Here is a 16,568-nt window from a genome sequence, read left to right as displayed (position 1 = left end):
TGTGAATAGTGCCTCTGTAATAGTGCAGTGATGGCCTTGCTCTCTGAGCCTGTTTCTTCTTCTGTAAAATGGTACCTGAAAAATGGTCGAACAAGATGTCTTAGAACCTCTTAAATGGTTAACGTGAAGATGAAAGATGACTCAAGTGTGTCATCCCCTATGCCCTGGCAGAAGGGCTCATGGTTGTAGGCACAGCAAAGCTCCATTCTGCACTGCTACCGTCCAGTTCAACCATTACTGCTCTGCCACATAAGAGTTTCCCTAGATTATCATAGCCTCCCCATTGGTTTTGCTTATGTCACTCTCTTCAATTCATCCTCTACACAGGAGACCAAGTTCCTAAATTTCATATCTGAGCATATCATATAGCCTTTAAACATTTATCTCCAACATGCCATTCTGTTTCAAGCTTCCATTCCTTTGCATGTATTTTTACTATAGTACAATATTCAGATTATTTGATTTTCTTTATACTTTCCCCATCTAGATTGTGAGCACCTTGAGGGCAAATAGACCTACATCTTTTATCCCCAACATCTAGCAGAGTGACCAAAGTGTAGTCTGCTCATGATCATAACTAATACATACTGAATACTTAACCATTGGATATAGAGTTCTCTCACTGAACTCTCAAACAGTCCAGTGGGACAGATATTCCAGTCCTTTTATTTTTTATTTTTACTTATTTTTAAAGTAAATTCTACATCCAACGTGGAGCTTAAATTCATGAACCCAAGATCAAGAGTTGCATGTTCTACCAACTAAGCCAGCCAAGCACCCCAGTCCTACTTTAAAGAGGAAAAAAAAATGGTTTAGGGGAGGTGCAAAAGTTACACAACTGATCGGTGGGAGAACAAGGATTCCAGTCTAGATCTATCAAATTCAAGAGTCTAAACGCTAAACATCTCCCCACACCATTCAACAAATGTTTATTGAAATGAAAATTATGTGTATGTGGCCTATAGACAGATAACCTCATATATATATATTCAAATACCACTCAATATTAGCCTAAAGGTCAAACCTATCTTAAGACATATTTAAGAAGTTTGAGGGATCCCTGGGTGGTGCAGCGGTTTGGCGCCTGCCTTTGGCCCAGGGCACGATCCTGGAGACCCGGGATCGAATCCCACATCGGGCTCCCGGTGCATGGAGCCTGCTTCTCCCTCTGCCTGTGTCTCTGCCTCTCTCTCTCTCTCTGACTATCATAAATTAAAAAAAAAAAAAGTTTGAAGCTTTTTTTTTTTTTTTTAAGATTTTATTTATTCATGAAAGAAGCAGAGACGTAGAGGGAGAAGCAGGCTCCCCTTGGGGAGGTTGGTGCGGGAATCGATCCCAGGATCCTGGGATCACAACCCGAGCCAAAGGCAGACACTCAACCACTGAGCCACCCAGGTGCCCAAGTTTGAAGCCTTTTTAAAAAGGAGGATTTGTAATTTTTTGTATATTCAGGAACTGACTTTATAAACTTCATATATTGCATACCCAGGACAGGATCCTTAGTTGTGTTTGGGACTCTTAGGTTGCATATGTTGATCTCCTTGACAGTGGTATTTCTTCTGAAAATTTTGACATCTTTTAGGCATACCTTGTCAAAAATATTCTGTAAACTTGAGCAAAGTGGTGATGAATTTATCCTGCAGACACACTTTTTCTGTTAAAAAAAAAAATCAAGTGTCTAGACGTGCCTGGCTGCCTCAGTTGGAAGAGCATTTGACTCTTGATCCCAGGGTCATGAGTTTGAGCCTCACACTGTAGATATCATTTAAAAAGAAATAGGGGCACACCTGATGTTTGACTCTTGGTTTTGGCTTGAGTCATGATCTCAGGGTTGTTAGCTTGAACCTGGCATGGGGTTCCACACTCACTGAGGAATCTGCTTGAGATTCTCTCCCTCTCTCTCTGCCTCTCCTCCTGCCTCTGTCAGATAAATACATCTTTTTAAAAAGGCAAAAAAATAAGGAGACCCTTTTCTCTTACACCCAATGATCAGAGAATGTTAATTACACAGCAGAATTGTGAGAATTGGAGAATTTTAGAAAAGGCTGAATTCTCAGTATAGTAACAATGGCGATAACTATTCTCAGTAACAGTGGTAATAAGATCTTAGACTAGTATAGGCACCACCCAGGTGCCCCAAGAGATGATGCTAACAGTGAGGTCCTTTGCTAGAATTGTTGATTAACAGATCTGAGTTTGACATTATCTTTCATCAGTTAATGGCTCTTAGCAACAGTCACCCACTTCCACAATTCTTATGGTTATTTCCCATATATCATTCAAATGCTTGAAACATTGCACCTGTTGTATGGAGCATCCCCTCCCTTCTACCTATGTCCACTCCAAATCACTACAGATGAAAGACCGCAGTTACATCTATAGAATGCCAGGGAATCTCATACTCCATCTACCACAGTCCTTGTGTGATCCAATTCCAGGATCCCATCATTAGGATCTGCTTTCTAGGAGCACTCTTGGCAACAAATATCTTAGGTTCCCTAGAAGCGGAGCCTGAGATTGGGATTCTGGTTCAAGTGATTTATTGGGGGGATTTGCTCAAATGAGGAGAGAGAAGTAGCACAGAAGAGGAGAGAAAAACTAAGTAATAGTGTAGATTTGAAGACCAGCTTCAATCTAATCCTACAGGGAAACTCTGAAACAAGAACTGTACCCCAAAATTAATCTCTTCACTCATGAGACTATGTCAGAAGGCCATTGACAGTTCTCCCCACTTCCCTTGCTCACAAGAGAGATGGCTCTTGTTTGGTTTAGGACAAGTTTCCAAGAAGGGGAAAAACTGTGAGTTGTTTTTTTGTTGTTGTTTTGTTGTTGTTTATTTTTTATTTTTATTTTATTTTATTTTTGTTTTTTTTTAAACTGTGAGTTGTTAACCAACACAGGCAGCTACTGAAGAATGTATGCATCAACTGGTAAAAAGGATTTGAATGTGGCACCAACACATCCTTCATAAAAAAACACATTTTCTTAAACTTTGGAGAGATACATATATATAATAGTCACATTATCTTCACATAATAATACATGTTTACAATCCCTTATCCACAAGTCCAAAATCCCAACTAAATTCAAGATGGTTTGGAAAAAAAAGTATATTTTTAATAACTGTGGTACAAATTCCATAAACATAAAAATGTTGGATTATAGGGTACTGCATCACCTGGGGTCTTACTTATATAACCTATGTCCTATGTTTCATTTTTTAAACCCAAAGAATTCCTAATTCTAAAATAAATCTGGCTCTGAGCATTTTGGGTACAAAATTATGGACCTACAGCTACCACTTGTCAATATGTAAACCATACACATGTCAAAAGTAATCCTTAACAATGCTGAAACAGGGATTTGCTTTTCCCATTTCTCATATGGTGGGGGGTCAGAGGCACAGGAAGGTTAACTAATCTGAGTTATTAATTTACTCAAAGTCACAAGCTACTGAATGGAAAATTCAGATCTGTGAGACTTCAAAGGCTGAGTCACCATGCTGTGTCTGCTAGTGAAATCATTTGTTCTTTATATAATGATTTTAGTTCTCAGTAATCTGTGATGTTTTACAAAGAGCACTGTGACTTCCAGGACCCCTATTACCTAAACATCTTTGAAAATCCCTAGATTTGATCACTTTAATGATCTTTTTCTACCCCCTAGAATTCTGTGTGATTCTGTAAATTCTAAGCCCACTGCCAGTGGTGGACTACTACCATTGTTATAACATCTATGGAGGGTCAGTGCATTAGCTTTGCACAAAAATGACAGCTTTCTATTTTACTCATTAGCATCTATTCCTCTCAGAATAATTTTCATGGGATTTAGAAAGGACTGCTTTTAAGCACAACATGGCCAAACAAAATGAAAAGTGTCTGGGAATTAGATATAAATTCAAATCTGGTTTTTGCTACTTCATTCAATAACTTACAAAGGAACTATATCACTATGAGGCACAGGGAGAAAATTGGTCCTTAGATGCCAGATTTCTATTTTACTGTCAGGTTTCTATTATGACTGAATACTATATGTTGGATTTTAATATATGTATTCCTAATTTTTTTTTTAAATTTTTTTTAAGATTTTTATTTATTTATTCATGATAGTCACAGAGAGAGAGAGAGAGAGAGAGGCAGAGACAGGCAGAGGGAGAAGCAGGCTCCATGCACCGGGAGCCCGACGTGGGATTCGATCCCGGGTCTCCAGGATCGCGCCCCGGGCCAAAGGCAGGCGCCAAACCGCTGCGCCACCCAGGGATCCCCATGTATTCCTAATTTTTGCAAAATATATGCCAAGTAATAAATCAAAATTCCTTTCTGCGGATCACAAAAAATGTTTGTGAAAGTGTGACATTTGTTTTACAAAATGAGTATAAGAATATTCATATCTTATGGATTCTTTGTGGAATGAGAGACCACCAAGGTCAGGTTATCTTGACTATCACTGAATCCAGAGAGGCAGAATCTAAGCCACTGATAAACTTTCCAATGCTCATTGTCTAATTAGGCCTTATAGTGGTATTGGGATATTTTGTCCATCTCCTTCTCCTAGAACAAACGGGACAGCAAACAGGACACAGAGATGGCTCTGTGTTACACGGCTTCCTCAAAACTCTCGGCTATCTGCCAGAGACACTGGTTGCCTGCACCAGGGGCTACCCGGTCCTGACATTCATGAAGGGTACAAGAGGATTCTTATCCTGCCACTTGTGTTATTTTGCCCCTTATTGGCCTTTTCTTCCTTCCCTCACAGGCTTGAGGGATGTTTTGGGGTGGTGGTAATAAAGCAGAACAATGAAACTCATTTGGCAGGTGCTTGTGAGAGTCATTTCCTTAACCAATAAGCCTGAGCCTAATAAAATAGAAGGAAAACTTGAAGATGTGAAGTTTTCCACAGTTTTGATTGTGCTCTATCCCCCAGAACATTATTCAATCATGACCTCAAGTTTACTAAACTACATAGCCTTTTATGATGACCTTGTTCAATGAGTTAGAAGAATTTAATTTTGACTTAGATCTCCAGGCACTTTAAAAGTCCTGTTTTATTTATTTTTTTGAAAGATTTTATTTATTTATTCATGAAAGACACAGAGATAGAGGGAGAGACATAGGCAGAGGGAGAAGCAGGCTCCTCAAGGGGAGCCCCATGTGGGACTTGATCCTGAGACCCTGGGATCATGACCTGAGCCAAAGGCAGACACTCAACCACCACCCATGCATCCCTTAAAGTCCTGTTTTAGAGGCAAAATTGGAAGTGGCACTGAGTTAGAGGCTTGCAAGTCACATTCTCATGGCTACCACAGGAAGGTAATCAGAAAAATATTTTGTATTGCATATGTACATGGGCAGGCATCAGCCTTACTTTTTTTTTTTTTAAATCATCATCATCATCATCTAAGGTGAGATAAGATAGGTTTACATCCATCATTCTATTTAATTCCAACAAAAATCCTGAGATAGGTACTATTGTCCCTGTTTTTTTTTTTTTTTTTTTTTTTTTTTTAAGATTTTATTCATGAGAGACACAAAGAGGGAGAGAGGCAGAGACACAGGCAGAGGGAGAAGCCGGCTCCATGCAGGGAGCCCGACATGGGACTCGATCCTAGGTCTCCAGGATCATGCCCAGGGCTGAAGGCGGGTGCTAAACCGCTGAGCCATCCAGGCTGCCCCTATTGTCCCCGTGCTATCAGTGGGGAAAATACGGATCAGAAAGGTTGAGTAACTTGTTCAAGATCACACAGCTTGCAGGTGACCAGCTGGAATTTGAACACAAATAGGTTTGTCTAACTCCAAAGCCAACGTGACAGGTATTGTATTTGTTTGGGCCTGAGTTAATGGATAAGATAAACAGTACAATCCTCAGGGAGCTTGCAGTACTGATAATCCTCCCAGTAATCTTGTTCCTCCTCTGTCCCCTTGCCTCGCAGGCTACCGTTTAATGATTGCTTCTCTGTGCTCATCACAATACTAGGTGCCTTATAGACATCATATCACCTAGCCCCAAAAGCTTCCCTGTCAAATGGGTATTACTAGCCCTCTTTTATACATGAAGAAACTGGAGTTTAGAAACATTATAGCTATAAAGTACAGCTAATATTTATTGAGCTGTACATATAAAGTATAGCTCATATTTCTTGAGTTCTCACAACAACTGTATGAAGTAAGTGCTCTATCATTTCCATCTTACAGATGAGGAAACTGAAGCACAATTCATTCAGTAGTCTTCTCAAGGAAACACAGCTAAGTAAGTGGTAGAGTCTAACCTAGGTACTCCGATTTCAGAGCTTGCTTGCTTAACTCCTGTGCCAAACCCCCTAACACCAAGAGTGCTGGATTTGTATCCCCCGTCTGACTGACCCCAAATTATTCTCTGTCTAGGCCATATATTACTCTTCTGCTCAACTGTTCTACATTCACTTCTTTTGTTCTTTTTTTCTTTTTGAATCACCCACTTCCCCAAAAAACACTCACTGAATACCTACTGTATATGCTACATAGTCGGGAAATAGGATACCCAATCAATGAAATACTATATAGCCATAAAAAAGGATTTCAATACACTAATAGAGCACAATCTTTGGGTTATACTATTAAGTGATAAAGCACGGTACAGAAGAGTAGATATTGTATACTTTTTTATGTGTAGGAAAGAAGGGAACTATGGAATAAATGCTATAGACTCTTGACAAGTATTGGTATGATGAATGACAAAGAAAAGTTAAAGGGTGAATATTAAAAGAGACTGGGCAAAGGAAATGCAACAGGTGAGTCCCCAATAAGATCCTGGATCTGGGGAGGAACAAAAGCTATAAAGTGTTAAGTCCAAACTGCAAAGGGTCTGAGATGTTACCTTACTTGTATAGTTATACACACACACACATACACGAAACCTCCAGATCTGGATCAAAGAGCAACTGTTTTTACTAACACAGCAATCTTAGAACCTATTTTCTATGCCCTACTTTCCCATAGGGTGACAGAAAAAGGGTCTGGTGTCATCTGCTTACACTATGGGAAGTTTGCACCATGGAGTTTGTACTATGTAAGAGAAACTCCAAAATTATGAATCTCAGAGCCTATCTAGAATGACCTTCATAGCTACCCATCCCTCCTTCCAGAGAGGGACAAACAGATCGTGGCTTTAGAATGTAAGCAAATCCCATCTGGGGAAAGGTGGGAATGATCTCTACTTCACCTTTGCAAATGTAAACAAGCAGCTGAGGAGAGGGGAAGGTAAGACTTTTTATCTCTCCAGAAGTCTCTCTTTTTAGGGTTGCTATACAAACCAGCTTTGACAGATTTTTTTTTTCTCTGAAAGCCCTAACCATGTAGAAAAGTGAAAATATTTGTGGAGAGTTGTTTTTTGACCTAAGGGATATCAGTGGGACAATGAGTGAAAATTACATAAGGACTATATATTAGACAAAAATATTTAACAAATGTAAAATTTCCTGAAATTGAGAATTGTATTATGATATATTTGAAAATGTCCTTTTTCTTAGGAGATAAACACCGAAGTTATTTATGGGTAAAAGGTCATGATGCCTGCAGCTTGCTCTCAAATGGTTCAGCAAATAATAATAATATGCCAGCCTAAAATAAAAAATAGAAGAAACAAGTGTTGGTGAGAATGTAGAGAAAAAAGAGCACTACTTACAACAATGTTTAAGGAAGGCACCATTATCCTCTCTGTACAAAGGAAGAGACGAGCTTGAAGATAAAGGTGCTTGCTTAGTGGCACAGCTAGTAGGTTAATGAGCCTGCTTTTTAAACCCAGGTATGTCTGATGCCAAAGTCATCATACTTGTTTTTCCACATGATTTCCTCAGGGGCAGAAACTACTTGTGATTTCTTTTTCTTTATCCAAGGCCTACACTGTGCCTGATAAGTAGCAGGCAGGCACTCCATAAATATTTCTTTGCTGAAAAATTGCTAGTTCATACCATGTTAGATCATACTTCCATGTTTTCTTTGAGTATTTTCCCCCCTGACATGCCCTGCCTTCTTTTTTGCCTCTCCTTCTTCCTTCCTTCCCTCCTTCCTTCCTTCCTTCCTTCCTTCCTTCCTTCCCTCCTTCCTTTCCTTTCCTTTCTTTTTCTTTTTCTTTCTTTTCTTTTCTTTTCTTTTTTCTTTTCTTTTATTTTCTTTCTACCTACCTACCTACCTACCTACCTACCTACCTACCTTTGAAATGCCTTGAAAGGCTCCTCTGTGGGGCGTTCCTGACTGTTGAGCCTATACTGATCTCTTTCCTTCCATTTAAATAATGCCAGCCCCGCAGTTTAGCGCTGGACTACATTCTACTCTATATTGGGCTTATACTGTCTTATTCATGGTTAGCTTCTCAGGATGAGGACAGGGTCTTCTCTTTGGAATGCCTCAGAGCACATATCATAAGCCTAATCACATGGCTCACTGATTGGAAGACTTCTCATCTAGAGCCAAATAGCACTGGGAAGCTACAGTCAATTCTATATTTCTGAAAGTAGCAGTCAAAATCGTACTCTCTGATTAAGAGTCCTGCCTAATTGAGGGGTGCCTGGTTGGCTCAGTCTGTAGGTCATGTGACTCTTCTTGATCTTGGGGATGTGAGTTCAAGCCCATGTTGGACATAGAGATCACTTGAAAATAAACTTTTAAAAAGATTTTATTTATTTATTTGACAGAGAAAGAGAGCAAGAGCTCACAAGTAGGGGCAGAGAGAGAAGCAGGCTCCCCGCTGAGCAGGGAGGCTGATGCTGGACTCAATCCCAGGACCCTGGGATCATGATCTGACCTGAAGGTAGTCACTTAACCAACTGAGCCACCCAGGTGCCCAAAAATAAAATCTTAAATTAAAAAAAAGTCCTCCCTTAGTGAACAGGAAAAATGATTGTTGCCGAGGCACAATAAATTCACTATTAATAAAGGATAAGTGTTGAAAACAGAGATGAAAACAACTCTATCAAGATTTCGCCAAATATAACTCCAAGTTCTACTTTCAGTCCCAGAATTCTTCAATGGCAACTCTAGATTGTTCTACAGAAATTCCCAGGTTCTATTCTGCAAAACCCAGATTCTAATATTGGACCTCCAGGTCTGAGAATACCGGATTCTACAACTAGAAGTCCATATTTCACCATCATTCTACTGTTGGACTACAGATTCTACTCTAGGAACCTAATAATTTGTGTTCAAAATTCTAGGTTGTATTCTTTGAGTCCAATATTCTCCCAATGGACAAACAAATCCCTCTATTACAATCCAAGATGCTGCTTCTGGAATTATAATTCCTATTTTGGCAACTCCAGATTCCATTTCCCAAATTCCACATTCTAATATTCTAATAACCTCAGATTCTCAAGATTCTCAGTCAAGGCTCAAGATTTTTTTAAAAGTATTATTTTTATCTATTTGATAGAGAGGGAGGGTGCGCACAAGCAGGGGAAGCAGCAGGCAGAGGGAGAGAGAGACGGAGGCTCCCCACTGAGCAGGGAGCCCAATGCAGGGCTCAATCCCAGAACCCTGGGCCATGACCTGAGCTAAACGCAGACACTTAACTGACTGAGCCACCCAGGCGCCCCAAGGCTCAAGATTATTATTATTATTATTTTAAGATTATATTTATTTATTCATGAGAAACAGAGAGACAGAGAGAGAGGTAGAAACACAGGCAGAGGGAGAAGCAGGCTCCATGCAGGGATGCCAGGTCTCTAGGATCACGCCCTAGGCTGAAGGCAGCGCTAAACCAACCTCTAAGCCACCCAGGCTGACCAAGGCTCAAGATTCTAACATTGGAACTTCAGGTTCTATTTTTGGAATCACATATCTCACTTTTGGAACAAAAGGCTGCATTCTCTGAACTCAAGATCTTAATTTTGGACATTATATTCTGCTATTACAATTTAAGATTTCATTATTGGAATCTCAGTTTCCAATCTTGGAACTCAAGAATCTACTTTAATAACTTTAGATTCTACTATTAAAACCCTAGGACTTTGTCTCCCCTGAAGGTTCCATTATTAAAACTCTAGATTTCATTCTCAGAAACTAAAATTCTACTATAGTAACTTATACTTTAGTCTCAGAAACACAGATTCTATTATTGGGATTAGACCTGAAGTTGAGGCTGAAATTCTGATAATAGAATTTTGGGCTCCCATTATTGAGACTAAATTGAGGTCTTTCATTTGGAACTCTGATTTCAGAAATGAATAATTTATGTTTGGAATCCCAGATTCTATTGTGTTAAGTCCCTCATTCTATCTTTGCATATAAAGAGTATTCAAGATGCTGCTATTGGCACCATAATTTTTATTAGAGTAACTCCAGGTTCTATTTGTTAAACCTCAAGCTTTACTAAATTTAAATTTCTAGACTCTAGTATCTAGAGGTACTTACCATAGTGGTTAAACGCATGTGCTTTAGAGATACAGAACTTGGGGGATCCCTGGGTGGCGCAGCGGTTTGGCGCCTGCCTTTGGCCCAAGGCGCGATCCTGGAGACCCAAGATCGAATCCCACGTCAGGCTCCCGGTGCATGGAGCCTGCTTCTCCCTCTGTCTGTGTCTCTGCCTCTCTCTCTCTCTCTGTGACTATCATAAAAAAATAAATAAAAAAAAAAAAAGAGAGAGATACAGAACTTGTGGTCAGATACTATCTCTGTGCTTCCCAGGCATGTGACCTTTGGAAAGTTATTTAACCTCTCTGTGCCTCAGTATTTCATTTGTAAAATAGAAATAGTAATAATAGAACTCACCTTGAAGATTTTTTATGGGCATTAAATGTAGTAATAATAACAATAATAATACATGTAAAGCACTTAGAACAATGCTTGGCACATAGTAAGCACTTAATAAATGTTAGCCATTAGCATTATTGCTGATTCTAATAGTAATCTAGTAAGCTAGATTCCAATTTCAAAATTTCATAATTTAATATTGCACCTCAAGGTTCCATTATGCCACCTCAAGATTCTCTACTGAAACTCAAGATGTGCTATCTGAATCTCGTATCTTTTAAATTTTTTTAATTTTTATTTATTTATGATAGTCACAGAGAGAGAGAGAGAGAGAGAGAGGCAGAGACACAGGCAGAGGGAGAAGCAGGCTCCATGCACTGGGACCCCGACGTGGGACTCGATCCCGGGTCTCCAGGATCGCGCCCTGGGCCAAAGGCAGGCACCAAACCGCTGCGCCACCCAGGGATCCCTGAATCCCATATCTTATCTTGTATTTCAAGCTAAGCCTTCAAATTTTAGTACTGTATTATAGGAACTTAAAGTTCCAATCTCAAAATCCAAGATTCTAATAATATAATTCCATGTTCTATTTTTTTTTTGGGGGGGGGGGAGAAAAAAAACATCCAAAATTTATTCTCCAACAAGACAGACAGCATCAGCAGGTAAAAACTACAGGGGTTTCTCCACAGATCATACATTCACACGGGCATGATTTGCTTAACAGGGAGACAGGCTCTGGTGTGTTCTCTGTAACAATATCCACTTCACAGTGTAAACAGGTACTAGCATTGTGTTCTCAACTTACAATTCCAGAAGGAAAGGCACAACATGGCAAAAAAATTTTTGGATCCTAAAGTCAGGTGCAATAACACAGACCAACTTTTGTTAAGTCTTGATCTACTTTTCCACAAAGAAGGAAATTCTCCACTTGGAAATCAAGGTCTTTCTTTCTCCTTCCTTGTTCAACCATCAGAGCATGTTTCATCATTACATATACAAAAAGGGGGGGGGGGGGCGAGAGTTAAAAAAAAAAAAGAATCATGAAAATATCTTCAACGTCCAGGTGCTCCCACCACACATCAACTCAGGTTTAAGACAGGGCGTCAGAACACTTCAGCGGTCATAAAATAGGAAAATAGACACTATGGCTACAAAAATAAAAAATAAATGAGGTAGATAAATTAAAGCTTTCACACTCATGACTTGCCCGTTTGAACATCGTAGCCTTCATGCAATACTCAAGAACAATCTTCATACTAACTTGGCATAAGCTGCACCAAGGATATTTTTTTGTACAAAGTAGTATGTGAACCTGTAAAGAAATATGCCCTTTCCGTGAGTTTCTTCAAGAAGGAAAACCCAGGTCTTTGATTGAGTAGGCACTGGCGAACCAAATTAAGTCACCTGAGGGTCCCTGCTTAGGTGCCTAGCCCTCCTAGTGGCTCAGGAAGGAGGCATCTGGAAAGCATAGGGAGTACATTGGTACTCTTGGGGCTCCAAATGAACTCTATTTAAATAAGCAGCAACACACATTGACTCCCTAAGGACTAAACCAGTCCATTTGAGGGTATCCTACCTAAGGTCCCAAGGTTGAAGGAATTTTGTAATTCTACAACCTTAAAGAAAAAAAAAAAAGTACATTCAGGAACAAAAAAAAAGGAAGGATGGGTACAGGGATGGGGGGGGGGGGTGTCATACGAAACAGGTCCCTAAACAGATGCCAGATCTTGTCCATGTACCCGCATACAGTCACCAGGGAAGTATACAGTACCCCCTCCCCCAATTAGGCTAACAGTTGTCTTGTCCATTGTAGTTCAGTAAGTTCCAACTTGAAATAGGAGGATAGTCTTTGGAAATAGTTACTCTTGGTTGTACAAAGGTTTTATGTATACAGTTTGTCGCAAGTAACAACGCTACTTTGCAGGACCCGCTTCTTTCCAAAATTAAAGGAAAAAAAATTCTAGTCTGTATATGTTTTAGTATTTTTTGTTTTTTTCTTTTTCAATTTCTTTTCTCTTTTTTGATTTTTTTCGATTTTTTCAATTTTTTTTTTTTTTTTTTTGCAAAGCAGCATAACAACATCTGATTGTAGGACTTGCCTGAGGTTGTGATCACAACTGTAAACATCATTTGCACATCAGTAAGAAAAACAGGAGGAGATGGGTTCTTTTAACAAGGAAAAAAAAAAGTAGTAGAGTTCTAGAGGTCATTCTGCCTGCATTTCTCCCTCGACAAAGAGCTTAGCTGACTGCAATCTTATTTTCTTCGAGGAAGTGAGGGAATTGGTGTTTGGGGACGCTGTCGGCAGCACCTGGTTTTTCCACTTCAGCACTGATGGCAGACTGGGAGCCATCCATCTTGGAGATAGTGGTGTTGTTCACAATGGAGCTGGCCCCCAGGGAGACTGGGAGGGTAGGAATCCCCCCACTCCGGATCACAGAGATCTCATTGGTCTTCATGGCCAGACCTCCATTGAGCATGGTGGTGTACTGGTTCCACACGACAGGGTCCATGTTCACCGAAGGGGCCAAGATTTCCTTTGGAAACATCTCAGGGACTCTCTTCCCATCAGTTCCTAACAGAGCCATGGTGTTCTCGATGGCCAGCTTCCTCCCACGGCGTGCCGAGCTATTGTTCGCCCCATGCGTCATATAGTGGACCTTCAAGTTGCCTTTGGTGGTAAAAGCTCGCCCACATATGTTACACACGAAAGGCTTCTCCCCAGTGTGAGTCCGCTCGTGAATTTGAAGAGCGCTCGCCGAGGAGAAATTCTTCCCACACCGTGTGCAGCCGTGTTGTTTGGCCTGTCGGCGTGGCTGGGCCGTTAGCAAAGGTGTCATGCCTGGGGACATGGTCGCAGGTCCAACAAACGCACCAGGGACTTCGACTTTGACATAGGTTGGCTGGGCTCGGATAAATGCTGATGGCAGACTGCTACGACCTTCCATCTCAGTGCGGCTGTTCTCGGAGCTGTCTGCTTTGCCACCAGCATCAGGAGACCTGGACTTGATGCTCTCTGCCTGGCTATTGGCCGGGGACAGGACCTGGAAGGACGCGGTCTCCAGCACATCTGGACTTCGGCTCTGGTACTCCTGGTCCCCCATCACCGAGGACGACGAGTCGTTGGTCAAGCCATCGCTCTCCACCGAGCCGTTTTCTCTGCTGCTCTGCCGCTGCAGGACAAGAGGAGCAGGACCCACTTTCCCCGGGGCATCTAGGGCGGCCGTCACGGCGAACCCGAGAGTGGGGGATGCCGAGTGGATGCTGGGAAGCGGCACGGGGACCTTCAGGGAGCTGCCCGAAGCATCCTGGGGACCCAGCTCGTCCACGTCGATGCTCTCGATGACGTCATCGTGACAGGTGGCACCCACACTGCCATTTTCGCTGACCATCTCGGCCTTGGGACCCGCAAAGTCACAGGGATTCTCGGGCAGAGGCGTGTTGGGCATCTGGCCGCCCATGTGCATCCGGATGTGCTGCTGCAGCAGGACCGCGTTCGTAAACTTCTTCTGGCAGATGGGGCACGAGTGCTGCGTCTTTATGGACGTGTTGGTCCGGTGAACCCCGAGGTGCGTCTTCAGGTTGCCCTTGGTGGAGAAGGCCCGACCACAGATCTTGCACTGGAACGGCCTCTCCCCGGTGTGGGTGCGGTAATGCATCTTGAGGGAGCTTTGGCAGCTCAAGACCCGGTGGCAAATGAGACATTCGTTAGGGTCGGTGGTGGCCTTGTCGATGTTCTCCACCAGCTGCTGTAATTTCAGGGTCTCTGACCCCGGCTCGGGGGTCCCACTCCCTTGGAAGCCACCAACCCTCGGGGAAGTATGGTTTGGCCCCCCCCCCCAGACAGTAGGGATCCATCCTCACTTTCTGGGGAAGGCCCGGGCTGCAGGTCGTTGGGCAGAGGGCCGCCCAGGAGGTCCTTGGGGTTAGTCCCTGAAGAGAGATTCTGAGGTAGCCCTAGACCGGGGGTCCCTGTTACAAGGACAGGTTTGCTGTCTAAAGAGAGACTCGATTCATCTACGGGGACGGGTACAGAGAGTGCATAGGGAATGCCATTGCCTGCTGTCATTTTGTCGTGGAACTCGGCAAAGAGCTGGGGGTTGGCCTTCACCTGGGGATGTCGATGAAAGTGCACCTTGAGGTTGCCCTTGGTGGTGAACTGGTGGCCACAGACAGAGCACACGAAGGGTCTCTCTCCGGTATGGGAGCGGAGGTGGATCTGCAGGGAGCTATCGGACCCAAAAACCTGTGCTTGCAGAGGATGGCCTCGTCTTTGGGTTTGGCCTCCACCGGGGACACGTTCGGTGGCTTCCCCTTCCCTTTCTTGGACGGTTCTAGCGTCACAGTGGAGAAAGGGCTCTGGAAGAGCACAGAGCCTGGGGCTTGAGGTAGCAAAGCACCGGGAAGGCGCGACATGACGTTCGGCAGCACCCTCGTCCCGTCGGGCTTCAGGGCGAAGGACGCCAGCCCCTGGGAGCTGGCGGTGGAAGGGATGTTTGCGTGAGGTAGCTTGGCTGGTTTCAAGGCGTCCAGAGACAGGCCCTGGCTGCCGGCTTTCTGGCTGAGCAAGGCCACGGCCGCAGAAACCTGCTGGGACATGTGGCTGCCCAGGGTCTTGAGGGTGTCCGCTCCCACCACGCCCGAGTGGAGGGCGTGCGAAGCCCACATGTTCACCTGCACGCGGATCTGCTCGGTGAGCTGGATCTGCTGCAGCTGCTGCTGCTGCAGGCACAGGATCTGCTCCAGGACCCACGGGATGCTGCTGGCGCCGGGCACGGGGGCTGGCGGCGCCTCGGCGCTGCGCTGGTTCACCGCCACCTTGGTGCCCCGCAGTGCTTGCAGAGTGACCTTAGTGTTGGCCACTTTGCCTTTGGGTAGATAGCTTATGTCCTGGGACGCGGTGGGCAGGGCGGTCTCGGCCTTCAGGTACACGACAGACTCGGCACCCAGCTTCTCCTTCAGCTCCCCCGCGCCGCCGCCATCCTCCCTGTGACCCTCCTTACCGCCTGGGCTGTGCGGCGGGTGGCCGAGCGCGGCCCCGGGGAACTCCTCCGGAGGCACCGGCCCCTCGCTGTCGTTCATGATGAGCACCGGTGGGGTTTTAGTGCAATTTTTCTTATGTTCTAAGAACTCCGAGAAGCTGAAAAACTCTGCACAGCATTTCTCACAGATGTGAGTCTCCTCCCGACGAGTCCTCTTTGCAGTCATTCCATCCCTGTTGGCTTCACTGCCGGTCCCGGGTGGTTCATTGGAGCACCCGGCTCCCCCGCCGCCGGCGCCGCTGCGGCCGCATCTGCAAACTCCGGGGCCGGCTGCTGCGGGGGCTGCTGGCCCTGGTCCTCCTCCGAGTTGATGTGCTGGGGTTTCGCCTGCTTGCGCCTCGACATGGTGCGAGCACCGGGCCGCCTGGAGAGCCGCGGTTATTTGCCCACTCCGCCACAAATTCCTGGAGTTAGAAAATTTCTAATTCCATGTTCTTTTTTTTTTTTTTTAATTTTTATTTATTTATGATAGTCACAGAGAGAGAGGGAGAGAGGCAGACACACAGGCAGAGGGAGAAGCAGGCTCCATGCACCGGGAGCCTGATGTGGGATTCGATCCTGGGTCTCCAGGATCGCGCCCTGGGCCAAAGGCAGGCGCCAAACCGCTGCGCCACCCAGGGATCCCCTCTAATTCCATGTTCTAATCTTGTAACTCCAGGTTCCAGTTCAGGAACTCTAGGTTCTTTCCCTGAAACTGAAATGCTATTGGACCTCTAGATTTTACTCTCAACCTGACATTTTACTATTAGAACTCTAGGCTTTGAATTCAGAGCCTGAGATTTGGATACTGAACTGCAATATCTAC

At 43.7% G+C, this 16,568-nt stretch overlaps 1 long non-coding RNA gene and 1 pseudogene across 1 annotated transcript in view; both read right to left on the bottom strand.

Annotated features, from left to right (window-relative positions):
- Positions 1-16,568, bottom strand: part of LOC112914722 (uncharacterized) — a 55,112-nt gene that overhangs the window by 18,214 nt on the left and 20,330 nt on the right. The window lies entirely within an intron of this gene.
- Positions 12,856-16,145, bottom strand: LOC140594191 (sal-like protein 4 pseudogene; annotated as a pseudogene).

This window comes from Vulpes vulpes, chromosome 10 (assembly GCF_048418805.1).
Source record: "Vulpes vulpes isolate BD-2025 chromosome 10, VulVul3, whole genome shotgun sequence".
NCBI lineage: Eukaryota > Metazoa > Chordata > Mammalia > Carnivora > Canidae > Vulpes > Vulpes vulpes.
This window is presented reverse-complemented; position numbering and strand designations above follow the sequence as displayed.